The 22,581-nt window shown below is 39.6% G+C and overlaps 1 long non-coding RNA gene across 2 annotated transcripts in view; it reads right to left on the bottom strand.

Moving 5' to 3' along the window:
* The window catches only part of LOC112543869 (uncharacterized), a 113,559-nt gene extending 91,046 nt beyond the window's left edge, over nucleotides 1-22,513 (bottom strand). For both annotated transcript variants that reach the window (XR_012903896.1, XR_012903897.1), the window contains exons 1-2: nucleotides 22,205-22,513; nucleotides 21,087-21,187 (exon numbers count right to left, since the gene is read on the bottom strand). This is a non-coding gene — a long non-coding RNA (uncharacterized LOC112543869). The remainder of the gene's footprint in view (nucleotides 1-21,086; nucleotides 21,188-22,204) is intronic.
* Between the last annotated feature and the right edge of the window lie 68 nt (nucleotides 22,514-22,581).

Here is a 22,581-nt window from a genome sequence, read left to right as displayed (position 1 = left end):
CCTAGCTCAAGAGGACCCTATTCTCAGCTGCTGCCTAGGCACCATTATAATAAATAATTGTAGTGGAATGTAGTGTCACAATAGTTAAGGATGAGGCTAGTTTACTGTTAAATAATAGTTCTGGAAGTGAATTAAACTAAACAGATCAGGGCCACTTTAAGATTTGATGTAGTTTAATTTACTAGCTGTAAGTTGGCACCTTTATCTTTCTTGAGCATTACCATGTAGACCAGAGGTGAGCAAAAGGGCCTCCGCAGGCAGGATTTGGGCCACCAATGGGTAGATCTGGCCCATGGAGGCCCTGGTGCTCCCCTGCTCCCAAGCCTGATTGACCTGGTGCTGGGGGAGTGCATGAAGCCTTCTCTGCTCTGCCCCCGCCCTATGAGCAGCATGTGGCATTTCAAAGCACCGCCCTTCCAGGAGCATGCACTGCTTGTAGGGCAGAGGGGAGAGTGGAGAAGGCTTTGCGCTCTCCTCCACCCCCAGGCCAATCAAGGTCTGAGGGTGGGGGAGCTGCATGAAACTTCCTTCGCCCTGCCCTGGCCCTGCGAGAAGCCCGCGGCGCTTCAAAGTGCAATGTGCTCCTCGCAGGGCAGGAGGAGGTTTTGCGTGCTCCTCCACACCCAGGTCCTGATTGGCCTAGGGGTGGGAGAGTGTGCCAAGCCTCTTCCAAGGCATAAGTGCCCAGTGGGAAGGGGGGGCAAAGGGACTCCGCCATTCCCAGACCAATCATGGTCTGGAGGTGGGGTAGCCCCACCCTTTCCTGTTTAGGCCCTGCCCCTTTTGAGGGTGGTCCAGAGCTACTTCAAAAATGTTTGACATGACCCCCGGGCAAAAATTATTGCCCACCCCTGATATAGACAGACCCTAACATAGTCAAGTTTGACAAATATATGTAGTCATTTTTCATCTGTGCTCACTATAGTGCAGCCCAAGTATATTTTCAGCTGCTCTTGTGGTCCAAAGGGCAGAGTTAAGGATAGTAAAAGTGTGTTTCTTAAGTGTATATTTCCTGTTTTACAGAGATTTAAGTATCAAACCATTTACCATTCAGGAATGTATGATGCACTGCAGGTCAGATTAACAGCATTAGTGAAGTTGTGAGGCAATGAAATTATAGTGAAAAAATAGTTGTTAGTATTACTAAAGGAGGCGGCCCTTTGCTTCCCCTGAACATGAGATGAGGGGTGAGAAAATCAGGCACTGAACATTAGTGCCCAAACGCAGGTGTTGATTTTTCAGAATATGAATTTATATGCAACAAGCATTTCATTTGGTTGCCGGATCAAGAGTTAAAATGTAAACACAAATCTGAACTGCATGAAAAAAACAGCCTGGCCTCTGAATAATTATACCTGGGCTTTTTTGTACCGATCAGCCTGGCTTTACTTCATTAATTGAAACTACAACAAATAAAACTCAAAATCTCTCTCTCCCCAAAGCATTTAAATTACAGAAGAACTAGTAGAAACAGCAGGATAGCTGGCAATATAGAGCTTTTTAAATCAATTGTTTGTTTTGTTGCTCTAAGATTTAAAATGGAAAAAGGCCAACAGCATGTGGTTTTCACTAAGCATTTGAACTCTAAAAGGTGTGAGTTGCACGTTACCAATTTCTCTTAATTAGGGCTGTCAATTAATCTCAGTTAATTTGTTTTGCGTTAATCGCATGCATTAACTAGAATTAAAAATAGTCACAATTAAACACAATTTTAATGGCACTTTTAAGCAATAGAATTTCAATTTAAATTTATTATAAATATATTTGGATATTGATTTCAATTACAACACAGAAAAGAAAGTGTATAGTGCCTGCTTTATATTATTATTGTTGATTACAAATATTTTCAGTATAAAAAGATGAACAAAAGAACCAGTATTTCTCAATTCAGCTCATATAGTAATATAATCTTTTTATTCTGAAAGTGCAGCATATCAAAGCATACTATAATTCTTGTTTATAATTGCACTTAAAACCAAAACAAGTAAAGTTTTAGCACCTACAAGTCCAGTCAGTCCTACTTCTTGTTCAGCCACTGCTAAGACAAACCAGATTGTTTACATTTACATAAGATAATGCTGACCATTTCCTATTTACACTATCACCTGAAAATGAGAACAGGTGTCCACTGTGGTAACTGCCATTGCAAGATATGTATTTGCCAGATATGCTAAACTTCCATATGCTCCCTGATGCTTCAGCAAGTAGGCTCTAAATTTAAATATCTTGCTGAATCAGTGTTAAAAATATCAAAATATTCTACATTTATAAGTTGCACTTTCATGATAAAAAAAATTGCACTACAATAGTTGTATGAGCTGAACTGAAAAAATACTGCTACTTCAATCTTTTTTTTGAAGTGCAAACATTTGTAATGTAAAATAAAATAACATGAGTACTGTGGTCTTTTATATTCTGTTTTGTAATTTAAATCAATATATTTGAAAATGTAAAAAAAATTCAAAATATTTATAATAAATTTAAGTTGGCATTCTATTTTTGCTGAAAAATACCCTTTAAAGCTGATTGGAAGTGATTTTTTTAAATCTTATGATTAATTGTGATGATTAGTTTTAATTTTTTGACAGTCCCATTCTTAATATATCCATAACACACAGAAAAGAGTCAGGATTAATTCCAAATAGCACCTTGTTGATTGATGTTAATAGAAGGTAGGATTAGACTGCAATGAAGAAGTCATGTCTCTTTAGAAAATAGTTTGCCATTAATTGGGAATAAATTCAAATTGCTCTTTAAAAAGCAATCTGTTTCTGTAGCCTTAAATTACATTTTGATATGAAGCTGCCTCTAAAGTCAAGAGTCTAGCCACATATTTTTTCTCAGATTTGAAGCATTTCTGTATGTAGTATACCTGCTGTCCCCTTTTCTCTCCTTCACTTCTTTGAACCATACAAGAGCAACAGGCAATAAACATAGTACAGGAGGAATTAAAGATGTCACTTTCCACTAATTTTAGCTCACCATTTATCATCCTTTCAAATCCCTGTCCCTGCTATGAAATTTGATGTGGGGAAGCTTCTCATGGCCAGGAAACTAGATTAAATCATTACATCATAGCTAAATCTTTGCTCTGGGAAAGTCTGAGTCAGTGTTGAATCAATGGTGCAGACTTTAAAGAGGAGTGGAATTTTTTTTTCCTGGTAGGCTGTGTCTACACTGCATGAATTTCCGGAAATGCTTAAACCGGAATACTATTCCGTTTTCAGTTTTTCCGGAAAAGGAGCGTCTACATTGGCAGGCTGCTTTTATGGAAAAACCCTTTTTCCGGTAAAGCGTCTGTGGCCAATGTAGACGCGCTTTTCCGGAAAAGAGCCCCGGTCGCCATTTTCGCGATCGGGGCTTTTTTCCGGAAAAGACTACTGGGCTGTCTACACTGGTCCTTTTCTGGAACAGTGTTCCGGAATAAGGACTTATGCTCGAGCGGGAGCAGAATAGTTTTTCCAGAATAGCGGCTGATTTTGTACAGTAGAGCATCGTTGCTTTTCTGGAAATTCAAGGGCCAGTGTAGCCAGCTCGCAGCTTATTCCGGAAAAGTGGCTGATTTTCTGGAATAAGTGGCCCAGTGTAGACACAGCTGGAGTGTGTTAGCAGTGAGAGGCCTTGCCCTGTTGTTCTCAGCACTGTACAAACACACAGCAAAAGACCGCCCCATCCCACAGAGTTTTTACTCTCTCTTTTCAATTGCAAATAAATGTAATGCTCTCAGAGCACTTTTGGCAAGAATAGTGTTCCACTTCCTGCTCTAAGCTTTTGAATGGTGTTACTGTGTGTTGTAAAACATCTACTTTTGTCCAGAAGTGAAAGATCCTTTGGTATAATTTGGGTAGTATATTACCTTTTTATGTTTCTAAAATGTTCCTTTGTAAGTAAACATTTACATTCTTATTATTTGATATTAGGACTATGCTAATCTGACACTAACACGTGCATATACCTCAGATGGTCTTGATTATGTAATATGATTTCCATTATGAAACATCGGGAGTGGAAAAGTTCACCTTTTCACTCTATAAATGAGTAAGAATAAATGGGCTGATCACTGACCTTAGAGAGAGGACACCAGGTGGTTTAATTGTTGATGGTATGTCAGTGAGTACATTAGTCACAATAATAACTTCTCAATGTAATAACTGAGGATGGACAATCCAGTAAATCATGAGCCCCTGTGTTCCCTTTGTGCAAAAAAGCAGGCAAAACCAGCAGTTTATATAGATATATCTAATAGGGCCGTGAGGCCTGCTCATTCTTCCTCACTCTGCTAACGGACAAAGCTAAAAATGAACTGTAGGTTGTAGATCCAAAGGTCTTCTAGATACATCCATCCATCCAACCACATTGATAGACATCTCTTCTACTCTGATCATCATTACAGTAACAGACCTTAACAAATGATCACACAGCAGCTACCAAGTCCTTGAAGCAACATTAAATTTCAGTGCACTTGTGCTTATATGTCTTAGATATGGTAAGGGACAGAAAAGCTTTTGGGATGGTGAAACATGGTGTTGAATGCAGATCCTCATTGGAGCTTTTTATTAATTTGCCTTTGAAAATGTATGGTATTGCAGATTTATGGTTTTCTGCATAGTTCAGTGCTCAGTAAGAAAATCTGCATTAGTATAGGTTAATACTAAAGGGAATGTATCCCACTGTAAATGTAGACTAAGGTGTTGCCTATGCTTGCCCTTTCTCAGCACAGACAGGAGTGGAGGAAAGGCATAAGACAGCAATAGAAAACTCAGAGGTTTTGACTTTTAAAAGCTTACAATAGATATAAAAATGTGCATGAAAGAGTGTGAACAGAGGTTTTACAAAATTGATTTTTCTTATTCTTCCTGACCATGTTTCAATCAGATTGATACATTGGTGACCTGCAAAATGTCTGAGAGAATAAAAATAAAGTAGCAGCTGAGAAAGGAGCTACAGTTTCTAAGCTGAGAGAGGGAGAGGAGGGGAAGAAAGAGTAGAGGAAACTGGAAAAAATGTCCAACTTAAAGACATTCTAAATTGTAACTTTGCTACAGCCGCAGAATAGTTTTCAATCTTCCCAGTTTAAGGATATTTACTTTTTCGTAGTCCTGCCTTGACAAAAAGTTAAATTATATACATTTCATAAGACATACCTGTATCATATAAACCAGATTAACCAAAATAGATAAAAGAATAAATAGTTAGTTCTAACCAAATACTGGTAGATCACAATATTGTGAAAATCCATATAAGAGGAGTCCATGATCCAGGAGTGACACCAGTCTAGAGAAGGTGGAGACATGGACAGCCTGGAGTTTGGGCTAAAATTATATATATTTATATGAATGACTATTGAAAATATAATTCAAATTTATAAGTATGTTTCCTCTAGATTAGAGTTGGAAGATTTATTTATTTTAAACAGTACATTTGCTGAAAAATGTAGTTTAGAGTGTTTAAGGATACAATTTGAGTCCAATCTGGCAAATAGTTTCAGCCAAATAAAAAATAAGCAAACAAATTAAGAACAAGTCAAAATGGTTTATGTCAACATTTTAAAATGAACCATTTCAACATTTTGCTTTGGAACAGAGTGTTTCATTTTGAAAAGTCAAGTTGAATTGACATGTTGTTTTGTCAATGTGCATTTATTTGGCTTGAATGAATTTTTTTTGTTTTAGTAAGAAAAAAAGTGTATGTGGAGAAATCAGTTTAGTTGAAAACTACAAACTTTTTTATGTTTGCATTTCAGACATCAAACCAAAACAGCAGTGATTTATTCAGTTTCAGATATGGTACTGTGTTTTATTGTGGATAGACCTGTGGTGATGTAGGGATATTCTTGTTGTCTCCTTATGTTTTGTACTTTTAACAATATTTTTTCATAAAGGTTTTTGTTGACACTTCACATTTTAATGAGGGATGAGTAAACAAGAAAAAGCTCAAACACTCATACAAACTATAGGATTGTCAACATCCAGACAGACTGGACACCATTGCCACAAATGGCATCTGGTCAGGAAAGCTGGCAACCCTTACTGGAAACCAAACCTTCTGAGGTTCAAAAAAGTTTGGTATATCTAAAATATATAAATAAATAAAACAAACAAATAAATAACAATAAAAAAAGAATTCTTGTGTGCTATTGTCCCTCCTAATGTAGGACAGAAACTAAAAATATCCAAATGAAACATTATATTTAGGTACAGATTCTGATACTGTTACTCCCAATGCCTAGTATCTTGATATCAGGATTATCATTGAAGTCACTGGGTGAGAGCCTCACCCCTGCTTTAGCTCTGTACAATGGCTAAGAGGGTTGCAGAAGTACAGAGAGACCCCAAAAGAACTGAATCGAGCCTGAGGGCAATTTCTTTGACACATGCCTTCAGGAAGACTAACATAGGGTGTCTTCTGAGGACTTCCTCACAAGGGCTGGCATATAGAGTATGCCAGGGACTGGGTTGGAAGTTGTTTAGGCATGTCAAAGGCCTGACTGCAGCATTTAATACTGCAGACATTCTGGGCAGTAAAAATACCTATATGCACTCAGGGACAGGCTGCCATCACTTAGACAATATCTAAACTTAAAAAACAACAAATGGTCTGGTAGCACGTTATAGACTAACAAAACATGTAGGCTACGTCTACACTGGCCCCTTTTCCGGAAGGGGCATGTAAATTTCACGAGTCGTCGTAGGGAAATCCGCGGAGGATTTAAATATCCCCCGCGGCATTTAAATAAAAATGTCCGCCGCTTTTTTCCGGCTTTTAAAAAAGCCGGAAAAGAGCGTCTAGACTGGCCCCGATCCTCCGGAAAAAGTGCCCTTTTCCGGAGGCTCTTATTCTTACTTCAAAGTAAGGCTCTTTGAAGTAAGAATAAGAGCCTCCGGAAAAGGGCACTTTTTCCGGAGGATCGGGGCCAGTCTAGACGCTCTTTTCCGGCTTTTTTAAAAGCCGGAAAAAAGCGGCGGACATTTTTATTTAAATGCCGCGGGGGATATTTAAATCCCCCGCGGATTTCCCTACGACGACTCGTGAAATTTACATGCCCCTTCCGGAAAAGGGGCCAGTGTAGACGTAGCCGTAGATTAGTGATAGAGATGCAGCCGTGTTAGTCTGGTGTAGCTGAAACAAAAGACAGAACTATGTAGCACTTTAAACACTAACAAGATGGTTTATTAGGTGATGAGCTTTTGTGGGCCAGACCCACTTCCTCAGATGTGTGGGTCTGGCCCATGAAAGCTCATCACCTAATAAACAATCTTGTTAGTCTTTAAAGTGCTACATAGTTCTGCCAAAACATGTAGATAGTATCATGAGCTTTCGTGGACACAGCCCCTTCTTCAGATGACCGGAGTTTTGAATTTAGGATGTACAGACCCAAAATATATAGGGGAGAAGGGAGGAGGGGGAAAGGAAGGGGCAGGAAACAAGGAGCAGAGAGTGTGAAAGTCTAAATTATGTTGAGGACTATTCTGACCGCTGGATAAATTTTGTATGGGAAGGGACAAAAGTGTCTTAAAGCTGCTGCCCAGGTGAATGGATCTAAAGCAAGTTTTGTGCTGTGCCTCTTGAATCTCACCCAGTGAGAATACTCATGGAGTAAGATATTACTCAACTTGTACAAGGGTAGGAGAATTTGACTTTATTCTTTCTTAATTTGCCCGCTTGACACTTCCTTACACAGATAGGAAGACTCTGACTAGCCTTCCAACACCACCTTGGAAACTGTTTACATCAGAAAGGTTTTCAGACCACTGGTTTCTTCACAAGCAATGTCCTCTGCATATCTAAACTCTTTCAAGTGTATCATATATGTACAGGGGCAGATGACTGTTTTGCGGGGCCCCGGGGCAGCGTAACTCCACGGGACCCCCCCCTTTGCCACAGCGCATGCGCCGTGATGCCATGCGCATGCGCATGCGCGGTGGCACCACGGCGCATGTGCGGGGCTTTTTTAAGTGCGGGGCCCAGGGCGGCCGCCCCGTTTGCCCTGCCCTATATCCGCCCCTGTATATGTATACACATAGGAATGCAAGGTCTTTAGGAAAGGGGCTTTGCCCTCTCTGTATTTGTACTATGCTGTCTATAATTACTTTATAAACAAGCAAATATGACATGAAAAGAAAGTTAAAGTTGCAGAATCAGGAACTCAGCATTTAGGGAATACCACAAGTAAAGTTGACTATGCAACATTAATTTGGTCCCCTTTTATATATTCACTATGATGCTGCCTTTAATCTCATGATCAAATTTTGTTTCCACTTGATCCCTGAATAGGACACTTAGCCTATATATACATTATGGAGTTTAACTCTGCCACATCCAGGGAACACGTCTGCTCTTCTGAATTTTTTTTTCGGAAGAGCAGACATGCTCTTTTGGAAGCCCTGTAAACCTTGTTTCATGAGGAGGAAGGGCTGTTCTGAAAGAGGAGGTTTTTCCGAAATTTGGCCCAGTATAAACAGGCCAAATTTTGGAAAAGCCTCTTCTGAAAAAAGAATTGGAAAAAGTTGCACAATTGTGCAATATGCATACCTTTTTCCGAAAAAGAAGTGTAATGTAGACATAGCCTTAAGCACATTCAAGCAACTGAAAATGGAGTCTTATGATTGAAAGCATTTAACAGTCTTAACTGTAGCCTTCACTAGCAGTTCTGCCTGTGATAGATCAAACTTAAATATATCACAAAGAAGCATTTTCTTCCAAAGAACCAAAAAAGTGCCACTGTGGCTTAGCAACCAAGTAAAAGAAGCAGTGAGAGATAAAAAAGCATCATTTAAAAAGTGGACATTAAGTCCTAGTGAGGAAAATGGAAAGGAGCATAAACTCTGTCAAATGAAGTGTAAAAATATAATTAGGAAGGACAAAAAGGAATCTGAAGAATAACTAGCCAAAAATTCCAAAAAGTACATTAGTACGATAGCAATTTTGAAAGTACATTAGAAGCACAAGCCTGCTGAACAACCAGTGGGGCCACTGGATGATTGAGACACTAAAGGGGGCATTCTAGGACAATAAAATCATAGTGGAGAATCTAAATGTCAGCACTGGTCTTCATGGCTGAGGACTTGAGGGAGATTTCCCAAACCTGAGTCATTCTTTTTAGGTGACAAAACTGAGAATCTGTCCCAAATTGAGGTGTTGTTAGAGGAGGTTTCGGAACAAACTGATAAACTAAAAGAGTAATAAGTGACCAGGACAAGATGGCATTCACCAAAAAATTCTGAATGAATGCAAATGTGAAATTGCAGAACTAATAACGGTGTTTGGTAACCTACCCTTTAAATCAGCTTCTATACCAAATGACTAGAGGATAGCTAATATGACACCAATTTTTAAAAAGGGCTCTAGAGGACATCCTGGCAAATATTGGCCAGTAAATCTAACTTCACTACTGGGCAAATTGGCTGAAAGTATAATATAGAACAAAATTGTCAGACACATAAATGAACATAATATGTTGGGGAAAAAATCAACATGATTTCTACAAAAAGAAATTATGCCTCACCAGTCAACTAGAATTCTTTGAGGGGGTCAACAAGTATGTGGACAAAAGAGATCCATCTGCATACAGATGTGGTCCTCTCATCTCAAAAAAGATATCTTGTCATTGGAAAAGGCTCAAAAAATGGCAATAAAATGATTACGGCTATGGAACAGCTGCCATATGAGGTGAGATTAGTTAAGCTCAGAGTTTTGAGCTTGGAAACAAGACAATTAAGGGAGTATGATAGAGGTCTATAAAATTATGACTGATGTGGAGAAAGTACATAAGGAAAAGTTATTTACTTGTTCCCATAATACAAGAACTAGGGGTCACCAAATGAAAGTAATAGGTACCAGGTTTAAAACAAACAAAAGGAAGTATTTCTTCACACAATGAACAATCAACCTATGGAACTCCCTGCCATAGAATGTTATGAAGGCCAGGACTTTAAGGGCACATCTAGACTTGCTTTCACTTTTGAAAGAAGATATGAAAATTCAACATGTTCTTTCGAAAAAGAAAGTAATATCGATGTGGTTCTTTCAAGAAAAAAACCCTTTTTTGAAAGAACCATGTAAACCTCATTTTTTTTAGGAAGAACGGTTCTTTCGAAAAAGGGTTTTTTTTCCCCGAAAACTGCATCTAGACTACTTTCTCTTTTGAAAGAGCCTCTTTCAAAAAAGTGTTTGGAAGAAGATATACAAATTCACACCGTATTTGCATATCTTTTTGAAAGTGAAAGCAAGTCTAGATGTGCCCTAAAGGGGTTCAAAAAAGAGCTATATAAATTCATGGAGGTTAGATCCATCAATTACTATTAGACACAATGTTTGTCAGAAGCTAGACAACAGGGGATAGCTCACTTTTGGGGTATGTCTACACTGCAGCATTATTTCCAATGTTGTTTGGAAATAACAAGATGAGAGACTACATAGCAAGCCCATTATTTCAAAATAATTTTGAAACAATGGTCTTCTTATTCCAAAATGTGTAAAATCTATTCACAAGGAATAACACCGATTTCAAAATAGTTATTTAAAATAGGGTGTGTGTAGACAGTGCAACTCTGGTTATTTCTAAATAAGTGGCCTCCAGGGATTCTCACAGCTTTCCTGGTGGCCACTCTGTCCATTGTGCATCTTGTGGAAGACTCTGGAGTTCCTGCCAACGTGGGTGTCATGTGCCTTCACAGAATCATAGATCACTAGAACTGGAAGGGACCTTGAGAGGTAACCGAGTACAGTCCCCTGCCCTCATGGCAGGACCAAACACAGTCTAGACCAGGGCTACTCAACTTTGGAAGCTCCGGGGCCAAGTGATACTCTCAGCATGTACTGAGGGCCACAACTTATGTGTGACTGCATATACATACAAGTACATATGCAAATATATGCAAATAGCTTCTTTCACACAGTCCCCCTGGCATCTCCTCCCTGGGGGCTAGAAATGCTGACACCCTGTACCCGTCTATTCCAGCCAGCCCATCCACTTGCGTCTTTCAGTGCTCATCCTGCCTGGGAGATGCCTCGCCATTGTGGAGTGAGTTCCTGGTGGAGGCCATGTTCACAACACTCCTATTAATTCATCCCAGAATCATGTTTGCTTTTTTTTGCAACAGCATTACACTTTTGACTCATATTTAGCTCATGGTCCACTATAACCCCTCAATTCCTTTCTGCCGTACTCCTTCCTAGATAGTCGCTTCCCATTCTGTATGGCTGTGTCTACATTGGCATCCCTTTCCGGAAAAGGGATGCTAATGAGACACATCGCAATTGCAAATCCGTGGGGGATTTAAATATCCCCCGCGGCATTTGCATTTACATGGCAGCCGCTTTTTTCCGGCTTGGGGATAAGCCGGAGAAAAGCGCCAGTCTAGACGTGATTCTCCGGAAAATAAGCCCTTTTATGGAGGATCTCTTATTCCTACTTTCAAGTACTTATTCCTACTTTCAAGTAGGAATAAGAGATCCTCCAGAAAAGGGCTTATTTTCCGGAGAATCACATCTAGACTGGCGCTTTTCTCCGGCTTATCCCCAAGCTGGAAAAAAGTGGCAGCCATGTAAATGCAAATGCCACAGGGGATATTTAAATCCTCCGTGGATTTGCAATTGCGATGTGTCTCATTAGCATCCCTGTAACCGCCCTCTTAAAGGGCCACCCCGAGTTCCGGTGGAACACCGTCTTAAGCGGGGGCTAGGCTCCCCCGCCTGAGCCTCTGGCCTTCGCGCCGCGCCCGCGTCGACGGCGTGAGACGCAACTACGCGGACCTCAATGGAAGGGGGACCGGGAAGGGGGCTTGGGCCCTCCCTCACTCCGAGCCCTGACCCAGGGCCCTGAGAAAGGGGATGGGCGTCCCCTGTCAGTGGAGGGGGTCAAGTTCCCCCAAACCCTCCACTTGCGGGGTTTTGCGGCCGCGCCCTGGGTCCCTTCTTCCCGGTTGAGGTCCCTATCGGTTCCCCCAACGGGGGGACAGGCTTACCCTCCACCCTCTGCTTCAGGGTTCTCCTGGTCGCCCAGGCTCCTCGGAGGCTGGGTCCTTTCGCCGGTCCGCAGATTCCTCTCTGCGCCGGGTACTCCCCTCCCCTTGGCCTGGGCTGGAGCCTTTTTGAATTTCCTGCTCCCCGGCGCTCCGGTCTGACGTCACCCGGGCGTCCCGGCCCCCGCCCTGCTCCGTGTCCTGGCTGGAGCCTCCGCTGATGTCATCCCTGGGTGCCAACTCAGACCGACCATTGCCGGCCGCGCCGGTGTCCCGCGCTACCGCCCGGCGTTTGGCGGCGCAACCCCCGTCGCTCAACTGCCCCTCCCGATCCCTGCCCCTCTCCTCGGGGCTTCTCTCAGTGCAGGGTTGGGTGGGGGGTCCGCCTAACCAGTCACAATCCCTTTTCTGGAAAGGGATGCCAATGTAGACACAGCCTATGTGTGAAACTGATTGTTCCTTCCTAAGTGGAGTACTTTGCATTTGTCCTTATTAAACTTCATCCTATTTACCTCAGACCATTTTTCCAGTTTGTCCTGATGATTTTGAATTATGACCCTATCCTCCAAAGCAGTTGCAACCCATCCCAGCTTGGTATCATCTGCAAACTTAATAAGCATATTCTATTCGCCAATTCCATGACCACCAGACATTGATGTCTGTGAGGTGGCCTCAGTGGTCCCCAATAGCTTGCAGGACCATGGAGAAGTACCCCTTCCGGTCTGGGAGTTATTATTCCAAAATAGTTTATTTTGAAATAAGTATGTAATGTAGATGTACCCTTGATGATTACCTGTTCTGTTCACTCCCTTTGGGATGCCTGGAATTGGCCACTGTCAGAAGACAGGATATTGGGCTAGATGGTCCTTGGTCTGACCTAGTATGGTCATTCTTATGCTCTTATTTTCTTCTTATATTGTCAGAGTAATTTGACTCATCAATTGTGCAATTGATCCATAATCAAATCTTAATTCTTTTGGATTAGTTTCAACCACTCTGGTCCTGAACAGAACAATAAATCACTACAAATTATTTTGATGTTAGTGGGCAGTAAGATACTAATCCCCATGAATACAAGTTATAAAAGCTGACTCGTAAACAAATGAAAACCATATATTGTTTTATTTTATGTTTTTAAAGGTATGAAACAGTTTGAAAACTAAATTTAGGAACTTGTTTATTGCTGTCAAACTGTCAGATACTGTGTGATTTAGGGTAGGAGTCAATCACAATGTGCAAAGTAGTCACGCAAAAGAGGGCAGATGTACTTTAATTACATAGTTTCTTAGCAAATTATGATCTGTGTAGGTGGGGACATTTGAAAACCTGTGGTTCACAATCTACTGTTGAAGAATTTAAAGTATCGGATGCTATAGATGTTTGACCCACGTGGAGAACATTAAGAAGTGTAACTTTTAAAAATTCTAAAATGTTGTATTTAAATTAGTTGTTATAACTGATGAAACTCCTTGACAAGAACAGAGCCAGATTCGGTGGCCTTAAGTCATGCTGAGTGGCATCTTATTGTTACTCCATGATTGGTTCAACTGTGATTAGGGGAAGTATTTGAGGAAGAAGTAGATCCTGTTCAGTGTACTAGATTGTGCCTCTAACATGGTCACAAAGCAGTGTAGGATGGTGTAAAAAATACACATGACCACTTCGATTCACTTATAATAGTATGTCTACACTCCGCACTTATTTTGGAATAATCTCCAAAATAGCTTATTTCAAAATAGTACATCTATACTACAGAGAAGCCTTGAAATTAGTCCAAGGCAGGCTTCCCTAATGTGGATGTGCTACTTGGAAGCACTAGGGAGTAATTACTTTGAATGACCATGGGGAGGAGCTATTTCAAAATAGTAGCAGTGGAGCATCCATACTACAGCTATTTCAAAATAGCAATTTCGGAACCGGCATGATTCCTCATGGAATGAGGTTTACAGAAGTCAGAATAAGCCGTCCATTATTTCAAACTTATTTTGAAACAACAGAATTGCTGAGTAGACTCTTGCATTGTTATTTCAGAATAATGGCTGTTATTCCAAAATAACGCTGCGGTGTAGACACAACCTTAGATGTCTTCTGTAAATCCTAACACTATCTCTTCTCTAGTCCTACGTTTGCAGAAATCTTTGCAGATCAGCCATACAGAAGAGAGAGGTGCAAGAGCAGATTTTCCAAAGCAGATGATCCACTAATGATACAAATTGTGGACCAGTGAAGACTGTAGAATCATGTTTCTCATCCACTTTACATACTATAAGGCTAAGGGAGTAGATCATTTGTGTCTCAAAAGCCTCATAATCTCTGTAGCTTCATTTCAAAACTATTAGCTAGGAGTGCACTCTAAAGAGCATACAACTCCTTTGAAGTTCAAAATAATGATCTTTTCATAACAAGATGATCTTTACAACAGGTAGCACATCTATGCTGCAAACATATTTGGCTAAAATATGGCACAACATTAATTTGCCTCCAGATATCACTGATATGATTTGGTTCCAAAGAACTCCAACCCATGTTTGCAAGTTTCATTTGAGCAGATGTTTGGGATAAAGACTGGAAAGAAAATATGAGAAATATGTGAAGACAGAAAGATAGGACAATCCACAATAAACAAGTGTCTTTGATCCTCAGAATGCTGAACAGTGCAGGAGAAGACTAACAAACTTCACAACAACATTTTCAGGTATAATTGCAAGGAAGACTAAAAATATTTTTTTTCTGGTTTGTCATTCCACTACTATTGAGGAAATCTATGGCCTGAAGTTCTGAGGGGAAAGGAGCTCTTTGCTCTTATCTAGTGGTGAACCGGGGGGAGAATTGTTCCTTAATTTGCATAAGATATTTATCCAGAATTCCAGATAGACAGTGCACAAGAGGAAGTAACACCTTTTCCTCATCTATTGCTGAACTAGGGAAGTATTACTATAGAGTGAACTTAATCTGCATAAACTTTCCTCCCAAAATTCCTCCAGTGAGACTTTGGGTGTCACCATAACTGTACACAAACTAAGAATTTATTGGGTAGTAGAAATGAAGCAAGAGATAGGAAAATGGTTCCTGTCTTGTTGCAAAGACTCTGTTCAATGGTTGTAGATACTAGTGAATCTCTTTCATTCTGTATTTTGTGATATTGAAAGGACTCATCAATACAAAATTAAACAGAGATGGCTTCTTGCTAAAATTGCAGAGGATGCTAGCCGAACTCTGGAGAGGCTTCTATTATCCTAACCACAAAATAAAGCTGAATTCTAAATTCCTGGAGCCTCAGGACAGCAGCTAACAGAACTTCCCAAAAAGCTGGAGGCAGGCTTGTCTGAGGGCACCTCAAGACTCTGGGGCTACACTAGCTGATGACAGCAATCAGTGAGCGGGTTTAATATACAAGGAAGAGGGAAGTGATGAGATAAAGAGATATTGCCTTATTAGCTGTTCCCCATGAAGTAGGGAAACAACTTGACAAACTGCTGTCTAATCACTGTGGGATAGTGTGTTTTACTTATTCATTTACACAGTTTGTTGTTGCGTTTTCCAAAGATGATCCCATTGGCTCCTTTCTCCTTTATAACATCTTCCTTGTTTCACACACAGTCTCAGCTCTGGTGTGTGGATGTTTTGCATATTAAGTGCCCCCCGTGAAAGTTTTTATTGATCCCCAACATTTTGGTTGGAAGCTCACAGTAATGGTATTTATTAATTTGAACTCAGTCCTTGCTACTGCTAGAAACACTTGCAGAAGGGTTCCACTTGTGTTTATGGGCCTGAGCTTGCTGTCTTAGAAGTGAACAGCAAAATTACTACCAATTTAAATGGGAGTAGAATCATGCCTTATAATGTACTATTATTATTTGTTATTTTTATGGGTCAAAGTCATCCACGATATAATCTCACTGACTTCAAAAGGTGCATTTGGCCTTGTATATAGCTGACTGATATATTTACTGTTCTCCTATCTTTACTCACCATTGTTAATGTAAGTTACCATGTCATACAAGGAGAGGGGACATATCTGCAACATAATTTAGTTACCACTGAAGTTGACTTCAATAGGACTTTCTGTTAATGAGATTCTAACTGGCTACTAAATAGTTTAAACTTGTGCAGCATTTCCTCCAACTACTACTTAAGCCTCACTCTGGATTACTTAGAATAGAGGAGTGTGAGACTGTTGTAAACACAGCAAGGTGCTCTTTAGGGGTGCACTTGCTCACACAGCAGCTCATAAAGCCTTCTCTAACCTGTGGCTAGGGAATTTTAGGCAGTGAAGAATATAATTAGATTTTTTAAGAGGAATTGGCAGCCTATCTTGCTTTCTGAAGAAATTTAGCATGACAGTATATTGATTTATGGACTCTCTCACTTCCAGGGAGGCATATTTACCACTGAATGCTCAACATAATGTCAATCCTTCAAGCATTAGAGAAAGAATCCTCTGAAAAAAGGTTTTCATTTTGCAATAAAGTAGAATTGTTTTCAATAAAGCATGTCAGTGAACACCAAGCATTGAACCCTTACCCTTTTTGAAATGTGCCATTGAATGGGAAAAAACATAAAAATTAAAAAAAAACTATATATTTTAACCATGCTATAAACATATCTCTTACTGACAGAAAATTACAAATAATTTGAATAGATTAGAACATATGTGCTAGATTTGCACCTACTGCGCTGAAAGCATTTTGGATGAAACATATTACCTTTAAATCATTGGAGCTACACTGATTTATACCATCTTAGTATCTGTTCCCCTGGTTTTTTTTTAGAAACAAACTTAATCAAGCTGAAACATAGCTAACCTAAATCAATTTGCAGCAGTGCACTTTCAAAAAGAACAAAATGGAATTTTATATAAACTAGGACGAATGGCCCTGATTCATTTCAGTGTTACTCCAATGTTGAGCCACTCTAACTACACTGAAATAAAAAGGTTACACTGATGTAAAATGAGCACAGCACATTGGATGAGACCTGTTGTATTAATTTAGATGGAATATATGTGCTAGACCTCTCCCCATCCATGCTGTAACAAACAAACAATTGGAAACCTTGTTTATTTTCTCTGAAGTGCAAATTATTCATGATATGAGGCCTATGCATTTTATATATGAACAAATAGAAACTGACATGTTAAAATTGTGGGGAATCTGCATTTGATAGAGTTGGTTCCAAACAAATGGGCATTGTCTCCAGCTGAGCTCAGTGCAGTGACTTAAGGGATAATCACTCCTGTTTGTAGCCTATGGTTAGCACAATAAATAGGTACTGAGATAATGATTAATAACTGAACCAAGGCTAAGACATTTAATCAATCTCAAAAACCATTTACTGCAGCTAGGAAACTACAGAGATTGTTTTGGTTACAACAAAGTACAATATACAGAACAAAGTTTGTGAGGCTTTGCCCATCTCTCATGCTTTCCATTAACATTACTTTGAAAATAATGAGTCTGAGCACACAAAAAAACTGAGATGGGAAGAGAAAATTTCTGATTAAGCATTCAACTGTGATTCTAGAAAGTGAGTCACAGTGAGAGCTGGCCAATGAATTCCTGTTTTGCAGGGAAATCCAGAAATTCATTGTTCTGAAAAAGAATGAAAATTAGAACTCTCCTACAGAACATGAATTCTGTAGTTTTAACTCTTCATTTTGACCAGAGCCCAGGCAGCCCACCTGGCAGTTGAGGAAATATGGCAGCTTCTCATGGCCTCTGAGTTGTCAAGGGACTAAAAGCTCAGGCGCTTAGGGAGCTCAGGTTCCAGGGTAATCTGACTGGGAGGTTCCAGAGGAACCAGGAAACCTGAGAACTGGGAACCATTTTACAGGGGAAAATCAAAATTTTCCCTTAGCCAAATTTCCCATCAGAAAAGTGTTCCAGTGGAAAACTCCTAACCAGCTCGCAGTATTGTTAACTCCTACTTTTTATCTTCACACATGTGGTAGTTGATTCATTTTTTTTAAGTCCCAACTCCTGGAGTAATGGAATTATGTGAGAATCTCATCTTTAGTATTTTAGAATCCTAAGGGTGCATCTAGACTTGCCAGCTGTCTACACTGGCCACTTGAATTTGTGCAAGAGCACTGACGTTCTAATGTAAAATTCAGTGCTTCTTGCGCAAATACTTTGATGCTCCTGCTCAGGGATAAGCCTTCTTGCACAAGAATACTTGCGCAAGAGGGCCAGTGTGGACAGGCACCGTAATTTTTTGTACAAGAAAGACCGATGGCTAAAATGGCCATCGGAGCTTTCTTGCACAAAAGCATGTCGAGATTGGCACAGATGCTTTTGCACAAAAGCACTTTTTGTGCAAAAGCATCCGTGCCAATCTAAACGCTCTTGTGCGGAAATACTTTTAACGGAAAAACTTTTCCCTTAAAAGTATTTCCACAAAATCATGCCAGTCTAGATGCAGCCTAAGTGTCTAGCTTTTGTAGTTGCAAAAGCACCTCTTGAAAATGTTAACAGGTGTACCCCAGAGGCACAACACCTGGAAGCCAACCCCAAGTAAAAAGACCTAGGGGAAGAACATTAAATACGATAGATGTATTCGTTGTGTTAGGCATTGTTGAAATTCTCCTTAGGGTATTTAAGGAATATAGCTGAAGCAATCTCAGAACCATTAGCAATGAACACCGAGAAATCATGAAGAATGTGTAAGATTTCAGAGAAGTGGAGAAGGGCAAATACAGTCCTAGTCTTTAAAAAGAGGAACATGGAGTACCCAAGAATTATAGACTGGTCAACTTGTCTTAGATACTTGGAAAGATACTAAAACAGATGATTAAACAATCAATTTGTAAACATCTACAGGATAATTGGGTAATAGGGAATAATTAGCACTGATTTATTAAGAATCAACAGTGTAAAAATAACCTAGTTGGTCACTAGTGGATTGCGGAGAGTGCTAGATGCAATATATCTTGATTTTTAGCAAGGCTTTTGACATAGTCCCACATGATGTTTTCATATACAAAGATGGGAAATATGATTTAGATGCATTTTCGATGGGGTGCACAATGGGTAGAAAGACTGTACTCAAAGAGTTATCATCAGTGAACCAGGTGGGTATATCTAGTGGGAGCCTAAAGAGTTCTGTCCTAGGTTGTCAGGTACTATTCAATATTTCCATTAATCATTTGGATAATAGAGGGGAGTGTAGTCAGAGTTGCAGCTTGACCTTTGACTCTAAGTGCCTCAATTGTCTTGTTAGTTTTGGACTTCTGTCCCTGTGAAGTGCTAAGTGACCTCGCGTTCCCAGTGAAGTCAATAAGAGTTGAGGTTATTCAGCACCTTGCATTTTTGGCCATCCAAACATATTTGTATTAGAGTGACCATACTAAAGTTCTGTTAAGCCTATCAGTATATACAGTGTGAACTAGGTGTTTATCAGATCTGCTGTGTCTTCAGCGGGGTTAGGATTTAACCCAAAATACCATCAAATGTACAAAGAAAAACTGGAGGGGAGAAGACGGAAAGCATTTTTTCCTTCATCTTTTTTAGACATAGCCATATTATGGGTTATTTGTAACAACAGCAGGTACATATTCGAATGGAAATGTGAATTTTTAACCATTTTCCTTTAAACAACAGGTTAAACCTCTTTAGTCTGGCATCTTTGGGACCTGATTGTTTCTGAACCAGACTACGGGACATCAATATTGAAACTGCCAGACTATGGGGATATCAATATTGTCTAGCAGCATGACCAAAATGTCCAAGGCTTACTGGACTCTTAAAAGACATTTAGGAGTAAATTAGAGCTAAATCACAGCACAGAACACTGAGAGTCAGGTCTGTTGGCTGTAAACAAACATTATGGGACCGCTGGAAACTTGATCGTACCCAGGATAAGTGGAAATCTGAATATCTAAAATCATGCCAAACCACGGATGTTACCACACCAGAGTGTGCCAGACTAGAGAGGTTCATTCTGTAAAAACTTATAAGGGCATGTCTACACCGCAGGGATAACGCCGATATAAACTATGCAAATTGAGCTATATCAATTGTGTAGCTTAAGTCGAAATAGCTTATTTTGGCTTTTGGTGTTGTCTACACTGCAGGAAGTCCGAGTTAGAGCACTCTTCCTCCAACTTCCCTTATTCCTTGTAAAATGAGGGTTACAGGAGTTGAAGTAAGAAGTCCTCCAGCTCGCCATTATTTTGACATTGTCAAAATAACTGCTTTCTGTGTAGATGTGGACCATGTTATTTCAGTTAATCTGAAAGAACTCTGCTGTGTAGACATAACCTTTGTGTTCTGAAGCAAAAATAGTTTTCTGATAACACTATGTCAGCAGGCACAACCGAATGTCAACATTTCCAGTGACAACATTTTTTTTCAAAAGAAAACTTTTTAATAATTTGGTAGTTACTTGAAGTCATAGCCAATAGTTTTTTTTACTCACAAAAAGTAGCCAACAGGCAGAAAATTATTGTGGCATTCTGGCTTGTTAAAGCCAGTTGTCAGAACTACACATAGCTTCTTAAAGCCAGTTGTCCGAACTGCAGAAGAGCAGAGAGAATGCTCCTGGAAATGCATAGCTAGTAGGGAGAGCACCAAATGTGGAATCTGGAACACAATGTCTGTACATGCTGTATTTCTACAGCAGAAGGCAATAAAGCAGAATTTCAAGCACTGTATTGTGGGCAGAGTTAGATGTAGGAGGTAAGGCTTTGTTAGGCAAGGCCAGAGAAATTTCAGGGAAGTAGTCAACAGAGCAATAAAGGAGACCAACACAGCAGGGATCTCTGGAAAGTGGCCACTCCTGTTTTCTGCAGAGAGAAAATCAGTCTGAGAGAAAAAGACTCTACTGAGAGACAGGATAGGATAATATACAGTTTTGAAGTGCAAGACATGAGTATCTCAGCCATGATACTAATAATGTTCTGAGCTCAGTAACAAACTTCAGTTTTGTTGCTTTATGGCTGATGCATCACTATTACTAGATAACATGACAGATATCAGGAAAGTTATTTTAGCTTTACAAGGGACAATGAAGATTATGGAAAGGGAATAAAGCATTAATTGACACATGACAATTACAAATCTTTTGAAATAGGTTATATTTAAGATTTCTCCCAACAAAAAGGGTAATTACATAATTACCAATTACCTCTCCAATTTAACCATGGTGTGTCCCATCTGTGTCAAGTCTTTTCTTTCCTCCAAGGAAATTGTTCACTCCTGGATTTTGGAGATGAAGTCCTCACCTGACTGAGGTCAATGATAAAATTTTCATTGACTTTATAGTTTTCTGATCAGCACCAAGATGTTTAATTACATAAAATCATTCATTAGGTTGAGTACCATATACACTAATACCATGGCAAGCTGCCAAAATGGTATGTGTTTCTTACATGGGCATATTTAGGTTGTGATATTATTTAATTTCCTAGGACCCAACACTGTGTTCAAACACATAAATGTTGATCCCTGCACCTGTTTGGAGCCCTGTTTACTTCAGTAGTGTTTACTTCAAAGCACAGGTGTGGGGATCTGATAGCAGAATTAGGAACCTAGTCCCTGTACATCTTAATTTCTGGTGTGATAATTGGCATCACCAACAATGGTTACTGAGGGGCAGAGACATCTAGAAAATCTTCTGAAGTCCTCCAAATTTTAGGGCAGCTGCTGGAAAGAAATATTTTCTGAAATCAACAGTATTACAAAATTGAGGGAACTGATTAAGTAAAAAAAAATCAATCTATTAATATTACTTAATTTTTGAAAAAGAAATTGAAGACAGATGTGCAATTTGCTAGATGATCTCATGATTTATAACTATTCCTCCCATAGAACCCTTTTTAAATGTCATAAATAAAATTACATCCTTTTCAGCAGGATTATTAAGTATATTTATGTCTATTGCAAAAGGTCAGAGCTCTTTAACATTCACTGTGTGGTAAATTTATGGATTATGTAAAAATGACTATTGCATATAAATCCTTCTTTAAAAACCTAAGAATGTTTTCCTAAAAACAGTCATAATGCTCACAAAGACATCTATGTCTTAAGCATGTTACTCTTTCAATTTCTCCACGTAGACTTCCTTCTTTATCTACAGTATTAAACATGAACATTATAGACTAAATCAATCCCATGAAACATTAATTCTGGCATTTCCCAATTTTTGACTTTGCAACTTGAACAATGTTAGGCTTTGGTGGGTAATTTCCTACATATTTAAAAACCAAATGGAAAAAACAAAAGTTCCATCCCATGCCATCTTACCTTGATCCATCAAAGGACAATCAGCAGTCTGGAGCCTTTAGATGCACCACACTTGAGCTAAAAGTGGAATTGATACAATCTTCTACATGGACCAGCATTAGAAGGGAGTAAGACACTGTGCTCATAAGTTCTACAGATATTTATGACAGTAGAGGAATCTTGGGATTGATTCTAGGTTCTGGAAGTGTTTGTAATCTACCAGCACAAAGACTTTCATTCTCCCACCTTCTATTCCTGTCCTTTTCAAAGTATCTTGGACGCAGACCTATATTATGCCGTACGGTCCTATACAGTGTTATTGTAGCCATGTTAGTCCTAGAATATTAGAGAGATGAGGTTAGTGAGGACAAGGTTTTGGGGTTCATCAACAAAATTAA

This window comes from Pelodiscus sinensis, chromosome 5 (assembly GCF_049634645.1).
Source record: "Pelodiscus sinensis isolate JC-2024 chromosome 5, ASM4963464v1, whole genome shotgun sequence".
NCBI lineage: Eukaryota > Metazoa > Chordata > Testudines > Trionychidae > Pelodiscus > Pelodiscus sinensis.
Note: the sequence above shows the minus strand (reverse complement) of the source record. Positions and strands in the feature narration are given on the sequence as shown.